The sequence below is a fragment of the Anabrus simplex genome, chromosome 4, assembly GCF_040414725.1.
Source record: "Anabrus simplex isolate iqAnaSimp1 chromosome 4, ASM4041472v1, whole genome shotgun sequence".
Classification (NCBI taxonomy): domain Eukaryota; kingdom Metazoa; phylum Arthropoda; class Insecta; order Orthoptera; family Tettigoniidae; genus Anabrus; species Anabrus simplex.
In genome coordinates this window covers 117,860,497-117,868,148 of record NC_090268.1, presented here as the reverse complement: position 1 = coordinate 117,868,148, position 7,652 = coordinate 117,860,497, and positions in this window count along the sequence as shown.

The following is a 7,652-nucleotide window of genomic DNA, read 5'->3' as shown; positions in this document are numbered from 1 at the left end:
GGCAGAAAACCCCTAAGTACAAGGAGCACTTGCTCCTAATTACAATGTTAAGGAAAAGAGCAGACCCGCTCTCAATTTTACAAGCCTATCAAAGGCTACAACAAACTTCATTTCTATCTGCCCTTAAGGCACACAAGAAAACAGGGGTAATTAATACCCAACCTACGGGGCCTTCGCATGAAGAAAACAAAAATGGCCCAAAATACAAAATGACTGGAGGCGATAACTTGCACTCCTACACCAAGTTTTGTCTAAAACCTATGTGGCGCTAGGCCAATCATACAGGGGCTAATCCCAAGCTAGGGAGGTGACACGTATGAGAAAACTTTACTCTATTAAAGAAGAGAAGAACGGTTATGAAAACGTAGTCACCTCCTTTTTCAAAAATGAAGGGGAGTTCGAGAGGGTGAAGCACTCTCTATCCCCGCTTTACAGATTTGTAATTTATAGATAGACGGAAAAGAATTTACATTTTAAAAGGTAGGTTTCATACTATAGGTTTCGAACCCTCCCTGAGAGTTAAACTGCTGAGCTAGCAAGAAATGAAGATGTTAACAGGCCATTACCTTGTAGATAAACTGCTGCCCGAAGAAAGAGGCGCTTCCCGCCCCCTGCTACATAATCACACACTAAGCAAGTTGTCGATGGAGTGGCGACGAGCCATGAACCTCAGCAGTTTTATACCCACAAGGAAGTTTCGAGACCTTTCATGAAATAAAAGTGCCACACCCCTTCCCTTTATTGGCTAACACACAAAAGTTACACAGCATGAACAAGAAACCTAGGATTGGAGGAAAATTAATTAAGAAAATTCGGGATTGGCTGAATTCAAAACTGGCGGAAACAGAGATCAATATTGCCAACCGAAATAATGAAAGAAAGAAATTTCACAAAGAACAAACTTATGGATACAAAATTTTCTACAAAATCAGTTCGTTCACTTCGCACCAGGGTGCACAGTTATAGTTTTTATGTAGTGACATCTAGAAGAGAATGTCCACACTTCTTGCTACAGAGCAAACAAACACAAATCGAAATAGACACAGTTCAGAACACTTCAAAATTTACAGTAGTGACATCTTCTGAATAACCGTTGAATTAGTTCAGTGGTTAAAGTTCCAAGTTTCTCCAGTAGAGAAGTTTCAATTGGCGCAATATTTGATTTAGCGGTGTGGAGGTGTACCGCCCGGTACAAAAGGCATGTGTACAGTCCCCAGATGAGCTGGCGGTCGGTGCGCCGCAATTCCGCCTTTGCCGGGAGATGGACTCCGGCGCGTCGTACACAGAAAGATATCACGGGAGTGGAGTGGGCGCGTACCCCACCTCGGTAGTTGTACTGCGACGAACGGTTGCGGGGCACTGAAACAGTTAGATCTCGGCGGCAGAATTTGTTGGTAACTTATGGTTTTAGGGTACGATCCTTGTTGGTAAGGCTGAGGGGCCAGCGGAGTGGAAGATTTTAGCCACAGGAGGTGGTTTTGCAGGAGGCGGGGGCTTGGTAACGGCCGCAAGGGAAAGGACAGCAGAATAACCAGAGGGTAAGATTGTACATAAGTATACAGTGTAGAAAAGAGAACAAGGTGCAGAAAGCCTAAGATTTAGAAAAATATAACCTTCAGTGTTCCAGCAAAGTTTAGTGGCTAAGTTAAAAAAGGTATTACACGTGCTTAATCTGCGAAATATAGACCCTAAAGATCCTGTTGGTGGCTGGATTGCTCACCAACAACGTTACTGGCGTTAGGAAATCCAAAATGGTGCACGGCCCATGAAATCTGGGGGCAAGCTTGCCCGCGGGAACAAAGTTTTTTACCATGACTTGATCTCCTACTTTTAGATTGGTGGGCCTCCGTCCACGATCATATCTTTCTCTAACCTTTTCATAAGAAACTAAAATTGGCCTTAGCCTTCTTCCAAAGATCTCTAATACACTGACTGACAGGGACAATGCATCACCAAGGAGGAGTGGTTCGAAAGGGATGAAAGTTGGGGAAAAAAACAGAGACGGCACGGACGAATAATTGATGTTTATTTCAAACCGATATGCAGGTTACACAATGCGCACGGCATCGACTCAGTAGGATGTAGGACCACCGCGAGCGGCGATGCACGCAGAAACACGTCGAGGTACAGAGCCAATAAGAGTGCGGATGGTGTCCTGAGGGATGGTTCTCCATTGTCTGTCAACCATTTGCCACAGTTGGTCGTCCGTACGAGGCTGGGGCAGAGTTTGCAAACGGCGTCCAATGAGATCCCACACGTGTTCGATTGGTGAGAGATCCGGAGAGTACGCTGGCCACGGAAGCATCTGTACACCTCGTAGAGCCTGTTGGGAGATGCGAGCAGTGTGTGGGCGGTCATTATCCTGCTGAAACAGAGCATTGGGCAGCCCCTGAAGGTACGGGAGTGCCACCGGCCGCAGCACATGCTGCACGTAGCGGTGGGCATTTAACGTGCCTTGAATACGCACTAGAGGTGACGTGGAATCATACGCAATAGCGCCCCAAACCATGATGCCGCGTTGTCTAGCGGTAGGGCGCTCCACAGTTACTGACGGATTTGACCTTTCTCCACGCCGACGCCACACTCGTCTGCGGTGACTATCACTGACAGAACAGAAGCGTGACTCATCGGAGAACACGACGTTCCGCCATTCCCTCATCCAAGTCGCTCTAGCCCGGCACCATGCCAGGCGTGCACGTCTATGCTGTGGAGTCAATGGTAGTCTTCTGAGCGGACGCCGGGAGTGCAGGCCTCCTTCAACCAATCGACGGGAAATTGTTCTGGTCGATATTGGAACAGCCAGGGTGTCTTGCACATGTTGAAGAATGGCGGTTGACGTGGCGTGCGGGGCTGCCACCGCTTGGCGGCGGATGCGCCGATCCTCGCGTGCTGACGTCACTCGGGCTGCGCCTGGACCCCTCGCACGTGCCGCATGTCCCTGCGCCAACCATCTTCGCCACAGGCGCTGCACCGTGGACACATCCCTATGGGTATCGGCTGCGATTTGACGAAGCGACCAACCTGCCCTTCTCAGCCCGATCACCATACCCCTCGTAAAATCGTCTGTCTGCTGGAAATGCCTCCGTTGACGGCGGCCTGGCATTCTTAGCTATACACATGTCCTGTGGCACACGACAACACGTTCTACAATGACTGTCGGCTGAGAAATCACGGTACGAAGTGGGCCATTCGCCAACGCCGTGTCCCATTTATCGTTCGCTACGTGCGCAGCACAGCGGCGCATTTCACATCATGAGCATACCTCAGTGACGTCATTCTACCCTGCAATTGGCATAAAGTTCTGACCACTCCTTCTTGGTGTTGCATTTGCTCTGTCAGTCAGTGTATTCTCGGGATCTATTGTCTCAGGTAGAATATCACTAAGAGACCAAAGGTTAGAGAGCGGCGTGTAGGGTACAAATTTAAACATCAACGAAGCTGGAGTGATCTTAAGGGACTGATGAACCGCCGAATTTAAAGCAAAGGCTAACCTATGCAGAGACGTATCCCACCTAGAATGATTATGATGATGATAAGCAATTAGAGCCGACCTGAGGTTACGATTGACCCGTTCAGCCAGAGATGGTTGAGGATAGTACGCCGAAGTAGTTACATGAAAGATGGACAGATCAAAACAGAATTTACGGAAGAGATTGGAGGTAAAGGCTTTAGCATTATCAGAAACAATGTATTGACATGGACCAAAAGAAGCAAAGATGGTATTTAAATAAGCAATGGTGGACTGAGCGGTAGCCAGCTTAGTCGGAAATATCCAGGGAAATCTAGTGAAACCATCTACACACACAAGGATGAATTTGTTGGCATTCCCCTTTGATTGGGGGAAGGGTCCTACGTAGTCGATGTACAGACATTGCATCTTGATGAGAAGATAGAGGACCTAGCTTAGTGGACAATGCGGGTTTACTGAGCAAACATGATTTACAAGCTTTTACTAATTCTCGAATTTTACCGTCCATACCTTTCCAAATGAACATCTCCCGGATCTTTTCTCGAGTTTTGAAGATGCCTAAATGCCACCCTAATGGGGTCTCATGGTAGTACTTGAAGATCATAGGTACAAGAACAGCTGGAACCACAGCTTTCATCTTCTGATCATGCCTCGACGGGAAACATAAAACCCCATTCCTCAACACATAAGGGACGACATGTTCCCCAGAAGGGTTTCCATAATAGGAGCCAGCACTGGATCTTCGCGTTGATATTTTTCAATGTCCCTAAACAACATGGGGGCATCAGTTAGAATGGCATTTACACAAGGAGGTATGGACTCGGGCAGCGAAGAACTGTCTTCCTGTTCAGTGTTCTCCACATCATGAGCGAACATGCTTTTTAATCCATCCGCAACGACATTTTTCCGATCCTCGAATGTGCCTAACGTCAAACTGGAAGGCTGAAATTCTAATGGCCCAGCGGGCTATACGACCAGTACGACGCGGCCTAGCTAAGACCCAACTTAAGGTTTGGTTATCTGTTTCCAAGTCGAACTTGACGTGTTCCAGATAGAGGTGGATCTTCTCTAGTGAAAATAAGACTGCCAAACCTTCAAGTTCTTAGATGGAATACTTGGCTTCTTGAGCCGATAGGGTCCTAGATGCATATGCGATGGGTCGCCTCCCTAGTTCAGTCTCTTGAAGAAGGACTGCATACACCGCCGACGACGACGCGTCGGTTTGGACGATGAATTTCTTCGAAAAATCAGGCATAGCAAGGACAGGGGCGTTACAAAGAGCTAATTTGAGGTCTTCAAAAGCGGCTTGTTGAGAAGGCCCCCACTCGAATTTGACGCCTTTCCTACGGAGTAAGTTCAAGGGCGCCGCTCTGTTAGCGAAGTTAGAAATAAATTTCCTGAAGAAATTCACCATGCCGATGAACCTGGCAATACCTTTGATGTCCTTAGGAGGTTTAAAATCACGGATAGCCTGTGTTCTGGAATGATCGATCGAAACGCCATCGGGCGACACAATATGCCCTAGAAATGATATGGAGGGCTTAGCGAAAGCAACCTTAGATAACTTCACAGTTAACCCTGCCTTACGAACGCGATTGACGACGTCTTTCATATGATCTAGATGTTCTTCAAAGGTCTGAGAAAATACGACGACATCATCAAAATAATGTTATAAGTACTCGAATTTGATGTCGGAGAAGACCCTATCTAGCAGTCTCGTAAGCAAGGCTGCTCCCCGTGGTTTGGTGGAACAGGACAGGGGAAAGAAGGTGCCGGGGTGAACGGGTCTAACTACCAAAATCAAAATTAATTTAAAATTGTAACATGGTTATATATATATATATATTGAACAACAAGATACAATGCAATATGTACAAGTAGCAAAAATTAACTCTAGGAAAGATAAGATTGGTGGTATAAACAGAACCTGGGCTCAAGCCCTCCCTTTACATTTTCTGAGCTCTCAGCTCACAAACACATATTTACCAAGGGGCAGAAAACCCCTAATACCTGGAGCACTTGCTCCCAAGCTGCCTCTGTGGATCAGCGGTAGAGTGTCGGCCTCCGGATCCCAAGATAGCGGGTTCAAACCCGGCAGAGGTAGTCGGATTTTTGAAGGGCGGGAAAAAGTCCATTCGACACTCCATGTCGTACGAAGTCGGCATGTAAAAGATCTCGGGTGACACATTTGGTGTTTACCCGACAAAATTAATTAAATCTCAGCCAAAGACGCCCAAGAGAGTTTCGGTTTACTCGGTCCGCCATCTAATGGGGGCCTAGAGTAAAACGGAACGTTGAAATTGACGAGCAGACAGCCAGATGGCGTCAAATTGAAATGTCTGCACACGGTAGCTGAGGCCATACGATTATTATTATTTTACTTGCTCCCAATTTTAACCTCAAGCCTCCCAGAGGCACTTTTATACACTGGAAAAGAGCTAACACGCTCTCAGTTTTTCACGCCTATTAAAGGCCATACAAGGCACAACTTACAAAGTGAAACGGGGGTATCTTGTACCCAACCTACAGGGCCTTAGCAGAAAAAGAACAGGTTAAGTAAATGGCCCGACATCCAAAAGGAATGGAGGCGTGAATTTACACTCCTACATGAAACTTCTTAAAACCTAGACGGCACTAGGCCAATGAAACAGAGACTATTCACAAACTATGGAGGTGACCCGTATAAGAAAGAAATCAGAACATAAAGGAAGATAAGAAAATCTGTTACCAAAACGTAGTCACCTCAAATCAAAATGAAGGGTAGGTCGAGAGGGTAAGGCACTCTCCATCCCCGATTTATAGTTAAAGATATTTACATAAGCCGGAAAAATTACATTACAGAAAAGTAGGTTACATGGTAAAGTTTTCGGACCTTTCCCGCGGGTTAAACTGCTGAGCTAGCAAGAAATAAAGATGTTTAAGCGGCCAGTACCTTACTGAAGAACTGCTGCCTGATGGAAGAGGCGATTCCCGCCTCCTGCTACACGTCCATACACTAGGTTAGATGTTGATAAAGTGGCCGAGAGGCAAGAAAATCAGCAGTTTTTATACCCTCGGGGAAGGTTCGAGACGTTTCATGAATGATCAAGACACACCCACGGAGTTTTATTGGTTAACATCAAAAGGTACACACAAAATCGAAGAAGAAATACGGGATTGGCTGAAAATTAATTACAGAAATTATTGATTGGTTAAAATCAAAACCGGCGGAAAGACAGGGTAAATATTGCCAACCCAAAAATAAATGCATTAAATTTAGTAAAGAACAAACTTGCGAATACAAAATTTCTTCAAAAAAGTTCCTTCACTTCCCACCAGGGTGCATGATCATAGTTTTTTAGTAGAGACATCTATGGGAGAGTGCCCGCATTTCTTGATAAATAGTAGACAAAGACAAGTCGAAATTCACACAGTGACATCTTCAGAGGAAAAATTTAAGTTGGTCTATTCCAAGTTCAGTGTTTCTCCAGTAGAGGAGTTCTACTTGGCGCAAAATTTAACTTGCGGCGTAGAGGTGTACCACCCGGTACAAAATTCATATTCATCCATTAATTCTTCATCTTCACGTTTTGACTTCCGATCATTGGAGGATTTTGATATTTTTTCAATGTCATTACATTTCGTCTCATTTCGTACCATTAGAGGCCAATGGCCTAGATGTTAGGCCCTTTAAACAACAAACATCATCATCATCAGCAGCTTCCTTCCCACTCCTTGCCTCTTCCCTCCCGTCGTCTCCATAAGACCTGTTTGTGTGGTAAGGACGTAATTTTTTTTTAAAATGTATCAGCGGCAACATTTCCTTTCATCAGTCGTTTATCTTACTTTCCATAGAAGTTCGGAGTTGGGGTATGTACTTGTAAAATATACAATTTAGTAACAGACTACCGAGTGAACTGTCCACGCGATGTGGGTCACGTAGCTCTGAGCTTGTATTCGGGAGATGGTGGGTTAGAACTCCCACTGTCTGCAGCCCGGTAGACGGTTTTCCGTGTTTTGCCATTTTCACGCCAGGGCTGTAAATTAAGGCCACGGTCGCTTCCTTCACAATGCTTACCCAGCGTCGCCAAGACACTTGTCTGTGCTGGTGCGACGTAAAACAAATAGCAAAAGGAAAGTAACGGGCTATTAACATTCTCTATTACTTTACCATTACCATTTCCGTATGTACTTCCTTGGTTAC